At 37.9% G+C, this 16,314-nt stretch overlaps 1 protein-coding gene across 5 annotated transcripts in view; it reads right to left on the reverse strand.

Moving 5' to 3' along the window:
• Positions 1–16,314, reverse strand: part of SHANK2 (SH3 and multiple ankyrin repeat domains 2) — a 320,878-nt gene that overhangs the window by 157,462 nt on the left and 147,102 nt on the right. The gene's annotated exons all lie outside the window — the stretch shown is intronic.

The raw sequence follows: 16,314 nt of genomic DNA on the forward strand, positions 1-16,314 counted from the left end.
TGAAACTTGTACTACCATCACATGGCAAAAGCAAACAATCCAAACAACCGGGGGATATGGGGTGATGCAAAAAACCAAAGAAACCCCATATTTGGGAAACGTGAAGAACAAAGGAATAAGATACCACAATATATCTACTAAAAAAGGCTTTTAAAACCTCAAATACATTAAAATTATATATTTATTCCTTCTCTTAAGAAAAAAACATCCAACCCACTGAAGCAGTTCCCACATCTAGTAGTTGCAGCATTAAATCAACCTCTAGGGCTACGAACATTATGTTCACACGTATTTCTACAATTCACCAGCATTAACGCTCGTTTAGTATGTGTATACAGTTAAAGTACTTCATTTAGAACCGTATCTGTAGAAAGACACACAACAGAGCTAAACATCTCTCTTCCTCTAGGATTGGAAAGATGCTCTCTCATTTATTGCTTTCAATGGTTACCAATAAATCAAGCATGTGGGAAAGATGCAGGAGCTGCTCCAGTATTTGGTTGCTTCGGTTTGCACAGCAGAGAGTATAATCTAAGAGGCTTTCACTGAAAGGCTATCACTATACGTGTGTGTGTATATATATATATAAAAATAACACTTTCAGGGAAGGACAAAAGGATTATAGAGGAGGTAGGTAATTCATTGTAACATTATTCTTCAGAATGATAGGAGAATACATAGAAGCTTACTTCCAAAGAGGCATTCAAATAAAGTAAAACTTTCACAAAAAAGAGAGTTAGGAACCTTCTTTGGTAGCTTCACGTATTACAATAATTGTTGTTCAAATGAGTAAATTTTCTGAGCCTTACTCAGTCTTTACCACAATAACATTTTAGTGTATTCATTTTTCCTCAGACGAGTATCTTTATGGCAGCCCCTTTTTATATAGTTTCTTCGTTCAAGGGAAGATACGTATGCAGAAACTGTAGTTTTTGAGATAAGAAAAAAGTCTTGCCTAAATACAGCTTGGTCCTCAAATTCAATCACATTAAGTTAGGCTAACAGACATCAAAAATCAAACCGAAAGGTTTCTGGTTTAGCTTGTGACCATGAAATTCTCATCTGCATGGCTGAGGAAGTTTTCATTGAAGGACAGCCTGACTCCATCCAAACAGATTTTATTAGTTCTCCAAGCTAGACATAGCCCTCAAGGTACACCATCTCTATGTCACAACTTTTAAGGACGTTAAAAATTACTGTGAGAGGTAGTGCTGTCAGATGACCAAGTGCTAGTCTGCAGAGAGCAAAAATACATCAGTGCCAGATGACAGGCTTTAAACGTGGCCAAGAAGCACGCTGCAGAAGAAAGTACTGGGAGGCAGACTTTGGGAAGAAGGGTTGACGAAATGCATCTTTCCTTGCTTTAACCAGTACAGCTGACACATTACTGGATCGTGCCCTCAGTTGGAGACATAAATACAAATTCATACATAATACAGAGGAATTATGGCTGAAACTATACGTGCAGGTTGCAGCGGGCTAAAAGAACGAGCAAGTTAGTTCTTCATAGCGGTGCACTGATTTGCAAGATACAAGAAAAACAGAAATAACAGAAAAAACAGAAATATTTACATTTATATAAATTTTGTGGGGACAGCCTCCTTCCTACAGGATGGCCAAAAAGGGAGAAAATCCATATTATAACATGAATCCTACATGATAGTTTTGTACAGGCTTATTTTGTCCCTTTGTCACTCACCTACAACCTCTATTTTATGCCAAAGAGGCCCTACCTTTACCCCAGGTTCCAGCTCCTACTGTCCTTACCCTCCCCTGCCTTTCTGGAACACCCAAAAAAGGACACAACTCGCTCCAGGACCCACCTAGCACCTACCTAGACATAACCAAAGCTCAGCCAACCAGCACGTTAGCTGCAGGGCTGGAGGACAACACGCTGCCTTTCGCAGAGTAAGAGCTGTAAGTGTAGCGAGCAGCGATGGTACCCAAGGCTATGGGACAGCTGCTCAGAGAGATTTGGCTTTGAAGTAGCTCACTGTATGACTGTACCTCTTAATGTGCTATAAGGGGCTCAGTAAATTTTATGGGTCATGCCTTGGTTGCTAAGTTTGGAAGTTTAACTTCAAAATCCAATGCCCCGCTGCGATGTGGAATAAAGTGACCTGCATGAATTGCAGTCTGTTCCCCACTGAGTAATATTCTTTTTCACGTCATCCTGAAAATCAGACTAATATCAAGAGACATAATCAGAAGAAACACAGAAAAACATAAACCTGGATTCCACTTAGAGTTTACCACTGGCCCGCTTTCAGAAGTCACTTATAAATTATTAAAAGAACAAAGTATGACGAAGATGATTTTGGAAACCTAAAAGCCTCTGCTTGAGCCTTAAGGAGCCAGATGTTTCTTCTGCAGAAACTGTTTTCTATAGCATGATATTTCAGTGCTATTAACGAATACAAAGTGGGTGGGAGGAACGGAAAGGCGCAGTAAGACAGATAGCTTTGTTCAGCTACTTGGTATTGCAAAGCCAGCATTCCTCAGCTGCAGCTTGTATCTGCTCCCTGTCTCTCCCACCCCTCTTTCCCCCCACTTCTCTGTGCGCAATCATATTCACAGGGATTATCTGGGAAACCATTAGCCTTAGAAATCCCTGGACTCAAGACTACATGGTATGTTTCCCAGGTTGCTGTGCAAGTTCTTTAATTACCCTCTTTCCCTAACCTCTGACTCAGATTCCAGCCTGTCCTACTACACAGCACAAGTACAGACATCCAAAAAGGGGGTGAAGGATCAGGAATCTTCCATCATGATGAACGGGATATTGAAAAGAAAAGAAAAAAAAGAGAAAAAAGAGAAAAAAAGTTCTGTTCTCTAATTTGACTAAAGAATACAAAGAACCTATAGGCAATTGTTTAACAAGCACTTTTCTGAATTCAAGCTGTATCTAGCATAATAGCACTACTATAGGTATAATAGCACTACTATAGGTATAATAGCACTACTATAGGTATAATAGCCCCGGGGGGTTAGCTCCAGGTTTCACTGGATTTTTACCAATTCTTATGTCCCCAGGTTTTCTGAAGACCAGCACTTTAATCAGAGTGCTTTGGAGCAAGTTAGGACCACCTAAGACTAATAACCCTACCATCACTTATGGAGCCTTTACCTGCAGAATCCTTTGAGGATTCCTTTTTAAACTTAGTTGCATACAGATTAGAAAGACTAGCAAGAAGAAATGGACAAGAAGGTCTAGAAAAACACTACTTAGTAGTGTATATATTACTGCACTATTACTGAGCAGAATATCTGTCACTGCAGATGAAAAGTCATTGCACCAAATTGGATCAGTTCAAAAGTTATTCTAGCAGGTAGAACAAAACACCAGTGTTTGCAAAAATGGTATAGTTTCCTTTATATTGACAGAAAAAAGGAACATTGGTATATTGTTTGAAATTTCTAGATTTCTTGAGAAGCCCATATTTTACTAGAGTTACTCCACTGTATTTTTTCCTAATATCTGTAGTTGGTTAGAAGACTTTCTCTCTACAGGCTTTTATCCATCTCTAGGTTACAGCAATAGGATACCTGGGCATGAAGCATCAGGATAAAGGTCACAGCTAACAACTCAGTTGTCACAGTACTGCACTGCTCTTCACAGAGTAAAAACCATTTATGTGAAAAGGAAGGCTCCCTCTACAGCTACTGAAACTATTTGCCATAAGAACACAACAACACTATAAAGCTCCCCACTTTCTGCTAAAAAAGAAAACAGGAAAAATAACCCAAAACAAAACCACCTAAGAGGTTTTATTCACATCAATTAATATGCCATCTAGGAGCAATGTGAGTCCTACTATGATGAGAACCATAGAAGAGTTTGCAAGGAACAAAATAATGTGGCAAGTTTTTTCCTGATCTGTTCTCCACTGAAGTCAATAGAGTTGCAGTGGAAATAAGTGATTTGCAGCGTATAATAGTGGTAATACAAATAATAAAGCCCTAGCTGTTTCTTTATTAGAATTATTTATTGTTGCAGACATTTCAGTAAGCAACAGACTCAAACCCTGCCATTCCAGAATGTAATTTATCAGGGTTGAAGAAAGGTGAACATTGAGAAGATGCAGGTGAAAAAACATTTTCTCCATTTCTTCTTCCGCTTTAGGAGGAATGATGGCTTTCCTCAACCGAGAAATATGTATATGACTTCCCTGTAGCTTCGCTGTGTTAGTCTCATAACTGACCACAGGACTCCAACAGCGCCTGCAGATATTATCAAAAGCTGAAAAATCACTGACATGAAAAGCAAGAAATAAAATTTGGACTCTAACCCATACAGACAGATAACACCATCCTTGCTCTATTTCTTCAGTGATTAGCACATAACTATTGTGGGCATGTGACAACAGACAACCCGATTACCACGCTGACACTCTTATTTGTAGTCGATTGCTTGCATATTTGATAATGTTTGGAGGAGTAAAGAACTAGGGGGGAAAAAAATCCCAAAGCAACTGTCTTCTTTCCTTTCATTCTTCCTGCTGCTCCTGGCAGGGCATTTCGGCGGCCGTGTTTCCTAGGAAACTGCGAGGGGTTGCTGTGCCGGTGGGTATGTTGTCAGACTGTTTGCCAGCGTTTACAGGGATCCACACGTCCATAGGATGAACAAAGGAAATAAAAGTGTAACAGCCTAATTTATGTGTGATATTGGAGAGACAAGACAGGAGCAGATAGCTTCCAAATATTACTGATTGTTAAAGGTAAATCAGGTTTTACTGCTACTCCAACCTAGTTACTGCACTTATTATGCTAGCAGAATTTAAGAACGGTTTCAGTCTGTTCTAAGCCAATTTCCAGCACGAAGAAATAAGTCTGCAAACTAGGAAATGCTTTTTCAACCCAAACATATAAAATAAAAATAAATATCCAAAATCAGAGCCAGAGTCCTTCCCTTTGCTCTTCAGCTGGGCACAGTAAATTCGATTTAGCACCATTCCCAAACATGAAGCTTTTCTTTCTTCTCTCTTCCCCACTGACATCGCTGACAGATGTTTCACTACGGCAATAGATAGTTACAGATGTTCTTTGCTAAAAGAGGTTCAGGTACAGAGCTTTGCACGTGTCTGATAGAAGGCAATACCCAACAGTTGGTGGAAACTAAGGCTTTCACTGTGTGCCTTCTCCCTCCTGTGGAAAAAATGCTTTCCCAACTATTTATGCTGAGAGTTAGACCAAAAGTTATTCAAAGCTGGGGAAAGCAGTCTAAAATTCTTTGTTACTACCAGGTACACAGATAATACATAAAGTTAATAGAAGTTCACAATTTAAGTGCGCTTGTGCTAGCCGTTATCTATGTATTTTGCAACAAGACAGTGTATCTATCTTATGAGCCTTTCCTAAAATTGATCCAACAGTATCACAAAAAAGTTTGTCCTTAAAAAATAAAGTGGAGAAAAAATATATTGGATTGAAAATTTCCACTAAGAAAAGCATTTATTTTTCTATCCCTAGTACATGCACATTCAAAATATTTGCCATCCTGAATGATGCCAGATTATCTCTATTTTACGGAAGCAACAAGCAGAAAGAGGTAGTAGGTTTGTTAGCAAAACCATGTCTCAAAAAAACTAACTTAAAGTGGATGCTCTTGACCTAAAACTTGGTTAGCATCTGTTTTTCCCATTTATTAAATAAACTGAGCACATCATTCCATCACAGGTCCGTGCTGCTGTGGGATAACCAATACTATATTATGAGTATGTAAAAAAAAAAAAAAAAAGTGCTATTTTATGTGACTGGATTAAAGACAGACATAACTTAAGTACCTGCTTGCTTCACACAAAGGCCATAGACTACCAATTGACCCCACAGTGTTACTATCAATTCACAGCATAACTAAAGCTTTGTAAAGCTTTGGTTTAGATGATAATGTAATATACAGTACGTGTGAAACAACGCATTAAGGAAAGAAATGTCACAACTAGCAAGCCAGAAGTATTTTTTCACTGAAGAGTTGCCCTTTCTGTGTGTTGTAAGCATAACTTTCATAGTTTTACCAATTTAACTCATTACTAGTTCAGTATGCATTTTGCTTTCGAGTAACAAGTGATTTTCTTGATAACAGACACACTATGAACTTTGCTCCAGAAAAGAATTAAATGAAAAAAAAAAAAAAAATCATCTTCATACCACATACTATGAAGTCTCAATAAGCTTTTCAGTAAAAATCTCTATTTGCCTTATTCCTTTTCCTCCTTAGAAAATGGAGATTCATGAAAACTGGGACTTCCCACGAAATATGGTACAGAAAAATTTTGATGAGAAGGTTTTTCAGGCCTATGATGCAATTGTTTAACATAACATTTCATATTTCTTTTCTCTGAACAGTCATTTGAGCCATAGAAAAGATTAAGTTCAGGGATCCTCCTCCAAATCAAGCAGAGTAGGATCTTGGATTCTAAACAAATGTACAAAAAATGTGATAAAGAAATTTAAACAGGATTTGTCTCTAGCTATTTGATCATAGGATCCTTGTTTTTTAAGAAGAGAAGTTGTTGCATTGAAGGAATCAGAGCATTAGTTCTTCCTGTGTACTGTCTTTAAAATCTGGACCAGGATTTCCCTCCCTCCTGACAATTAGTATGTATAATTTTGAAGCTGGAATGAATAATGAATTCATAAGATTTGTAGGCAATACATGCAAGCACAGCCTGCTTCTGTTAAAGGGGCATTAAAACTCATAAAACTGAAATCTGCAGGTATGTACCACCCAAGAATTGAGAGGAAACTACAATTATCTTTTTCATATCTTTGCAAATCTGAAGTAATAACATTGTCACTTCATTAGAAGGGACAAATGATGAAGATCAAGAAAAAAGAAATATATGATGAAGGCATTATAAATTGTAAACAAATGAAAACCTTTAATTCATAATACACTTTTCTTCTTCTTAAGCTTATAGATGATTTTTTAAAATCCCAGTGTTCAGTTGATGTGGTGCTCTGAGTCAATTTTTATTTCAGTTGAAGCTGAGAAATAGCAAATCGTGTGTGGTTTTTGAAGTTTTTCAGATTTGAGAATAGGCATAAAAATGTCTCAAGGATGACTGCTTGACTGGAATAGCAAATCCTTGGATGTCCCCCTGCCTTTATTTTTCCCTGCTAACTCCTATTTTTAAAAAAGAAAGGAAGACTGATGTTGATTCCCTCCAGCATCCTTAGAGAAAGATTAGGTGGGATACAGCGAATTAGCTTACTCACAACGGACGCTGAAATGGCTGATCAATGTAGCGCATCAGCAAGTTAGTTTGCAAGAGAAACCTTAATAACTGAAATACCCAAGTCAGATCTACTGGAGAGGCAGTTATGGAAGAACATTGGTTTCCCACGTCATTAGTTTTCCCTTTAATATATCAAAAAGCTCACTTCTGCCTGAAGAAAAAAAAAAGCAAGCAGTTGTTGAAACATTTGCTTCTTATTCTCTAACACTGAATAAGGCTTACAGAGCTGAACAGGGAGAAATCAGTGTTCTTTTAACAAGCTTACCAGCTATGTATACAATTCTGTTGCTAAAGTTTATATCGGACTGGAAACGTAACTTCATCTGCTTGTATTTGCGTCTCACGAAGAAGCAAAGTTATACGTGCATTAAAACCAAGGCAGATCTCAGAGGCAGATTTTATTTCAGAACTTCCCTGTGTTAGGCAAACTGTTGCTAATCTGTTTGCAGAGCAGGCACAGCAGACAGAGTTTATTCTTGCACGGCTCTTCTCTCATTTGCAGAACATTTCCAAAACGCGGTAACGATCACTTGATCTTTCCCTACGAAGCTCTCCTGTTGGGCTTCTGCAGGCCTTCGTTCCCTCTGCCCCTCATTTATGACCCATCTGCAGCAGCAGAGTTAATGTGCAGATGCTGCAAGGCAGCTTTGTGTCCATGGTCTCAGTTGAAACAGAGGATTAAATTACTCAGTGTCTGGAACAGACACAGACATGGGTCTGGGTGATGTCATCAAAGGAAACTAGTTGGGAGAGGAAGTATTTTTTCCCTCTTTGCCCCAAGATTTATTAGGCTTTACAGACTTTGTTGCTTGTAAAGAGATGGATGTTGGCCTGAGCTGGTAACAGACCTCAGAGATTCCAGCAACCACGCGTGGAGTTGGTCCATTTGCACGTAGTTCATTGCTGAAACGTGCAGTTTGTACAAAACCAGGTCTAAAATAAAACAACTTCAATATACTTTCCTTAACCCTTTATGGCAATAAGTAAATAGTGTATACTTTATAAAAAACAGTTCTCATTGTCGATCCCAAATTGCTCCTGAACACATAAATAAAGGCATCATATTTTTCCAATTTAGGCAGAACAAAGAAATCTTGATTTCTGGCCTGCTGGCAATATCATCTGTTGCAGACATGACTTATCCTGAAGGTCAGGACGGTTTGTTCAACTACAAAGCTCAGGTGGTGTGATGTTCCAGTTCTTTGGAACGGATTTATGGTACAAATGTTTGTAATCATAACACCTTATTTCACATTTTCTTTCTTTCCTGAAATATTCTAGTGAATGACAGAAGTGTTGTCACTGATAACAGCAACATAATCCAAAATGATGGCCTGTAACAAAGGGCAGAAGTCAGGTGAAACTTGGCTTGACAGTTTGCTAAATAGCAAGATTTTATTTTTCACACTCAGTAGACACTAATTTTGCAGCCCCCAACTTGCAATGCTTGTGCACATGCTTAATTTTACACAAACGCTAACTTCCAGTATTTCAATACATATCATTCACTTTAAGTCAAGACATCTGTGAGCAGCAAGGACCATTTAAAATCCCAAACCACCACGCTGCAGAGACGACATGACAGCATGCTTACAGGTGGGAGCAAAGCTGAGGCTTTGCAGAATTCATTGTTGCTATGCTGACACAATGTTCAGCTTATCTATATTTCTACTTATGGCCTTAAAAAAAAAGAAAAAAGGCAAACAAAAATCAACCTCCCACCACCCGCAGGGAAGAAGCCTGCTTTAGCTCCACACCCAATCTAAAAACTCAAATAAAAAATTTCTTAAAAACTAAAAAAAAAAAAAAAAGGAAATCCAAGTAATATTTTAAAACTTGACAACTATCTCATTCATTAATTAAATACTATTTTTCTTATAGTTACCGCTACTCTCTAAACTGCTAGGAAAATTTGTTTACTTCTGCTAAAGAGATGAAGTTCTACAGCTGTAAGCCAACACAAAGCCACATGAAACTGGATCAGTACAGTCAACCATTGGGTAGGTGCCGCATGCATCCCCATGGAAAGTTCCCTATAGACATTCAAGAAATGACAGTAAGTGCCACTTCCCCTATTGCAGGTATCCTCAGATGTCACAGAACAACAGGAACAACAACAAAACCTCAGAACAGCCCTCTAATTTTGGTCAGTTCTAGTTATTAGAGTGCCAGCTTTGGTATTTATTTTCTGATGAGAAATGACACAAGAGAAACCATTTTAATCAATCATTTTCACATGGTTATAAATCTGCCACAAGAACCTGAATAGCAATCTAATAGAAATATTCATTTCAATATTATTACAGAGTAGCAGATAACAATTTTCAGTGACTTTGCCTTAAATTTAGGGAAATTCCATCAGAAGTTTGTGAAGGACCTCTGTGTTTGCCTGTGTGGGAGGAGCTGCAGTCTAGTCTGCATGACATGGATTATTCCTACCTGAGACATATTTACAATCACACAAAGACAACCAGCTGCTTTGAAGAAGGTCATTCTGCACCTTAAGGTGGAAAGAACAGATGGAGAATTAGTTTGGGCTGGGTTAGGAAAAACAGGCCCTGAAAAGCCATTTTTCTATTCAATTTCAAAAATCATTAATTTTCATGTACAGCAAGTTTCAACAAGAGTTATTATGGACTTGTATCATCAATGGTGATACAAATGTTTCCCCTCAGTTACCTCCCTTACAGAAGCCTCATTCAAGTCAAATCTTTGCCAGCTACGTTCAGGATCAATGATCTGTCAAAATCTCTCACTTCAATAATAGAGAAAATTTTGAATACACAAGAAGCCGTCATCTGCTGTGCGCAGGAGATTGGTGAGAAGTTCAAGGAGCCTCCCCATCTTTTCCGCCATAACACTCCCTGACAATGCACAGTGGTTTCAAACGTCGTTTTGCCAGGTTCGCAGTTAGGTATCAAGTCAAACTACGCATAGTTCTCCTCTTCCTGCCATCACTCACGCAGGCCTCCGGCTGCCCCGAGAGGCCAACGGGGACACCAGGAAAGCATTTTTAATACTTTCTGCTAGATCAGCCATATGGAGAACTTATGTGCCCTGTGCAGAACATACTGATTGTCCTTTTCTTTACCAAGGGGCACTCAAGTCAATGAGCTGGAGCTGTTGGAATATTTCAGACATTAGCAAAAATGTCTCAAAAAATAACTTTCTCACTCTGTCCTGCATACGTAGATTGCACTTTTTCTTAACCATCTTCCCAAATCTCACCAAAGTTAATCACTCTAACATCATGTAAAGACAGCAAGACAAGTATTTAAAAGATTATAAAGTAAAGATGATTTCTAAGAACAAAGTAATGCTAAGTGCAAATCAGCAAAACCAGAAGTTAAAGTCTTCATTCAGTATCTTTTTCTTCCTCTGCTTTGACTGTGCATATGGGCTTTACAGTCTGAATTTCACTGTGGATAAAATACACCATTACCAAAACCAAACAGACGTACAGAGGAATACTCTGCAACTTCTACTGGAAGGGCCTAAGAATAACTGAATAACTTATAATTTAATATTATTATTTCAGTCAGAGCGAACAGATAGCTCAGATTAGCAGAGCAGAATGTTGCTAAGCAATGTTGTACTGGAGTTTACACAGGACCGGGGAGGGGAAAATAAGGGTGGAAGAAGGAGATGCAGATGCGTACGGTTCCCTGCTCAACAGGAGGAACTCCTTCCTTGCCACGCTACCGAGAGGGTCTAAACCACAAAGCTATCACAACAGCAACATGACTTAGGAACACCACATCACTTTTAAGGAAACCGGAGTACAAAACTTTATCAACTGAACTTGTGATGCTTTATCAGTAAATATAGATACAGCTATATTTAGATATTTCAATAATACAAATCATATAAATTATATAACATATAAAAATATTAATATATACGTATGGTTAGGGACACTTCATATTGATGGCTCTTTAGTAAAACAAGTTTCAGAGCCAAGCCACAGACTAATTAATTTTCAAAAAGTGAACAACTACCACATCTAGAATTGTAGTTTGACCATTTGTTTGAAAGCCTACAGCTAGAGAACCTACGCCAGTATTCAAAATAGTTAGGATGATTGTAGTTTGAAAGGAGCACAATCTGAAAATATTTCTACTTTTTAAAAAGTATAGAAGGTACTTCTGCTTTCAGCATTGTGAAGACAGATAAGAGCAATTACTCTAAAAGAACACATTTGAAAATCTATGATCTTTTGCAACCTTAAATACTCTTGGAAATTAGAATAAATTGCTGAGAACGCCGAGAATAAAGTTTTCCTAAGAAAGCACTAAAAATAAGATTATTAAATAGATATTATATGTTAGGCAGTGTATATTAAGAGTGTACCAGACACTGAGAAAAACAACATAGTACTGTGCAAAGTTTTTAAAAGTACCCAAATTTGCCAAGCATTTTACTGACTGAGGTCACTACTCTTTATATAAAACCTTTCTGTTTCCCCCACCACCACTTCAAAAAACAGTCATTCTTCAGTAAAGCTATACACAATACCTCCAAAACAAACTCTCTTCTTGGATCTTGAGTTTTCAGCCATAGTTTCTAACCATCTTACTTGAGTTTTGTGTGCTTCTCCATCCTCATGAAGAAAAACATCCCAGGCATCTAACTTCAACATATACTGGTTTAACTACATAAAAAAAAAGTTGAAGCTGCTCAAGAAATGTAGGATTTGACAAGTGCTCTAAATTTTTATACAAAATGCTGCTGGAAACAATTCTTACTTTTTGGAGAAGAGCAACAACAAAAATCCCAAATCAAGATGACCACAAACAAGAAGTCTTATTTTACACAAGTTATAGGCTGAGACTCAAAGCCCACATCCTTTCAGTTCCAAGCTGTACCAAGAGATTTTTTTTTTTTTCCCTGCTGCAGGTTTCCATGGAAATGCATCAGTCACTAATCTAAATAAGTGCGGGTGAAGGACGCCTGAAAACCTAGAGCAATTACGCATGCCATTAGAGGAAAAGAATATGATTCAACCCAGCTATTAGAAATGTGGCACAGCTATCGCTTCTATATATTGTTGTAGTGTTCTAAAAACAAAACTGCTTCTCTATTTTTTTTTAAACCCACTCTTTCACTGCCTATAAGAGGGAAAAAAAAGAAAAAGCATTAAAAATACCTCTCACATAACAAGCACACAATGAAGTCAGACCATATCAGTTGCAAAACAGAAATGTAGTTGATAATGCACATTTGTTTGCCATGAAAAATCCATTGTATGTGAAAATTTGTCTTTCCATTACTGGTCAAAGATACTTCACTTTAGTCATTTTGATGAGCAATAGAAAAGTGAATACTTTGATCTGCATTAAAGGGCTAATCATTCTTAAAAAAAATTGATATAAATGTAATGTCTGATTAATGTGCTACTAAACATCTATTTGTAACCGCCGCATACATGTCAGCCATAGCTGTGTCTGTACTTACAAAGATAATTGCAATTCAGCACCCATACTAACTGTGTACACAGCATATACAGAGAGAGTGTACAGCAGTCTGGGCACCTTTTCTTCTCTGTTTGTGCACAAGTGCTTGTAGCTCTGTTACATGGCACATAGTGATCTCCAGAGACCCCCTGCTGAAGTTTAATTTCTGTCACATAGCATACACTCCTCATCTGGTTCCTGATGTAGCAGGCACTTGGGATATACGTCACCTAGCTTTCTTGTCCTCCTGCCACTTTGCACTCAACCTGTTCCTACCTCTTGTCGCACAGGAAAAAATTGAACGATCTCGAGCAGGGACCGTGCTGCTGCATATGAACAAATGTTTTGCCATAAAGGCAGAGAGTTATTTCAGATTATTTGAAGTTAGTACTACTACCCAGCTATTTTTCCCCTTCCCTCACTCTTGAAGAATGAACTACTGTAGTACAACTGATAAGATCCAGCTTTAGGATTCTAATGACAATTTTGTCAAGTTCTGATTGTCTATATCAGGTTTCACATAAAACGTCTCCATAATGGTTGTAATTATTTATGAGTGAGGCCACTGAATCAATAGCGCTGTTCCAAAGTCCGGAGCACAGATTGGAGATCTAGCATCTATGCTACACGTATGCATGCCAGGAACGTGCCAGCTGCAGTCCCCTTGACAAGCCTACTTGAAATTACTGTGATTTCAGCCAATAAACATTGCAATGAGACCACAAGCAGTAGGATCTGAGGAGGAGGAACTTCTGGAGCAAAAGACCTTTCAAATTTTTAATTACACTCAAGTCTCTATTCTCTGTGAATGCTATTTCCAGACCACGGCTAAGCACTCTCCGTCTACTCTGAAGCACTGGGTACATACATCTAATGAAGCAAGCACTCAAGAGGCAAAGAACTGTTTTTTCTTACATGCTTAGGGTTCTCCTTGTTGACATGAAGGCACCACTGGGAATAAAGTCTAATTAGTTCTATTTGAATTCATAGGATGCAAAAGCCAGAATGAGGGAAATGAAAGATAGCTTAGACTAGGGCTAGCAGAGAAAGCAGTGTGAAATAAGACAGGAGCAGCAGCAGAAACTGCATAGAGAATGGGATTACAGCAAGGAGCAAAGGGTAATGAAGGAACCAAGACACGTAAGAGTTGGTCTAGTGGAGTGGATCCTCCCCAGGGCCAGGACAGTAACCTGAGACTGCCTGTTCCAAATCTTACAAGCATTCTCTTGCACAGCTTATTCATATGACACCATCCTAATCCTGTTCCTAATCTGCTGCTAATCAAACCACAGAAACAAAACATTTTAGGTTTGAAACTGAGTCAGCAGTTCAGACACTGTCGCTGGCTCTCCTACAGGCTATACTGTAAGCATTTAGATTCTAACTATCACTCTTATTTTTTTCCCCCACAGCTTCACTGTCTCATTTCAGCAGTTATGGGAAGCCTGGAAATCCAAAAACATAGGACCCATATATTTTACATCAACAGCAAGATTTATGACTGCAGAATAGTCAAGTCTAATAAATCTAAGCAACAAGTTCATGTCATTTTATATACGTATCCTGCATGTCCTTGACATTTTGTTACCCACATAATACAAACATTATGCAAGAGCTATATAGAATCATAGAATCGTTCAGGTTGGAAAAGGCCTTTAAGATCGAGACCAACCATAAACCTAGCACTGCCAAGTCCACCGCTAAACCATGTCCCCAAGCACCACATCTACACATCTTCTAAACACCTCCAGGGATGGTGACTCCACCGCTTCCCTGGGCAGCCTGTTCCAATGCTTGACAACCCTTTCGGTGAAGACATTTTTCCTAATATCCGATCTAAACCTCCTCTGGTGCAACTTGGGGCCATTTCCTCTTGTCCTATCGCTTGTTACTTGGGAGAAGAGACCAACATCCACCTCACTACAACCTCCTTCAGGTAGTTGTAGAGAGCGATAAGGTCTCCCCTCAGCCTCCTTTTCTCCAGGCTAGACCATCCCAGTTGTCCCAGCCACTCCTCATAAGGTATTTGTAAACCTGAAAGTATAGACAGTAACAGTTCTAGCTGTGTATTCAAAAGAGGTACTGCTTGAAAATATGATTACTAAACATGGACAGTAATAATAATTAATATTTGACTAATGAAGAGTAGGTTTGTAGTCCATCAGAATGCTATGAAAGACAAGACCCTTGCATTACAAAGAATATGATGGAAAATGTCATGGAAGAAGAAATAACTGTTTGCTTTTACATCATTAAGATGAACACCCACAATTTATACTTTTTTTTTTTTTTTTTTTTTGAATTACTGTCAAGATTAGGAAATTTCACTTGCAATAAAACTTAACATGTAAAACCTAACAAGGTGGTATCTACCCAACCAGGGAGAAGCAGCTTGGGAAATCCCAGAAAAGTACAGAAAGCTGCACCTTATAAAAATGTCCAAAAGTACTAGGCCCACTTTTTTCCTACAGAAATGGAAAAAAAAGAATTTCATATTGACTCTGAAAGTAAATCTTATGAAAATTTCACTATTAATCCCATATATTGCATTATATTTCTAATACAAATTTTTCTGCAGAAAAGTTGACCTTTGTTTCTGAACTGCAATACCAGCCTTCAGATTCCTTTATATGCAAACCCACTTAAAATTACATGATGAAAATATCTGAATGTGGCCTTCTAGCCCAAGGAGAACAGAAGATGATTCACTTACGTACTTGACATATTAGCCTAACAGACTATCAGAGAAAGAAATTAAGTTTTCATTGTTGAACTTCAAATTTTCAATGAAAAAAGGAGGGAAAAAGGAGGGAAAAAAGGAGGGGAAAAAGGAGGGGAAAAAGGAGGGGAAAAAGGAGGGGAAAAAGGAGGGGAAAAAGGAGGGGAAAAAGGAGGGGAAAAAGGAGGGGAAAAAGAGGGAAAAAGAGGGAAAAAGAGGGAAAAAGAGGGAAAAAGAGGGAAAAAGAGGAAAAAAGAGGAAAAAAGGCATATGTATACATTAAGAACACTAAAAGATAATACTATAAATCAGCTCGAATATATATTATTCTTTATGTTAGCTTTCAGTTTGTTTGTTCTGACACTTGCACTTAAATGCCTTTTCTTCTTCTGCCCAAGTCTTCAAAAAAGCAGCAGAAAGTAGGTCTTCCTTCTTAAATCTTACAATCTTTTATCTACACCTCAAGCCAGACCTTTTCAATTTTCATTTTCTAACATTTAGTCCAACCTAGATTACGAATTTATTTGAAAAGCAACAGCAAAACAGTTTTTGCAGTTAAGATTTTAAACCTCTACTATGACAGAAGTTTAAAAAGTTTTATTTGTAACACACTTTGAAACCCGTAGGAAATACAATGTCATGAACCGATCACTAGAAAATTACATGGCTTTAAATTGTACACTGATCAAATTGAATAGTGACTTGTCCAGTTATTGATCAAAATCCAGTCTCATTTCAGTGAAGATTAAAGCAAAGAGCATACGATGATACAGAAATTTGGAATAATATTTGAACATGTAATTGTAAGAATATATAAGTAATACAAAAATTAAAAATCTTATACCTTAAATAATGCCATTCAGATGCAATTGTCTAAATTTAAGTGAAGATCATCATTGAAATC

The sequence above is a fragment of the Balearica regulorum genome, chromosome 5, assembly GCF_011004875.1.
Source record: "Balearica regulorum gibbericeps isolate bBalReg1 chromosome 5, bBalReg1.pri, whole genome shotgun sequence".
NCBI classification, from domain to species: Eukaryota; Metazoa; Chordata; class Aves; order Gruiformes; family Gruidae; genus Balearica; species Balearica regulorum.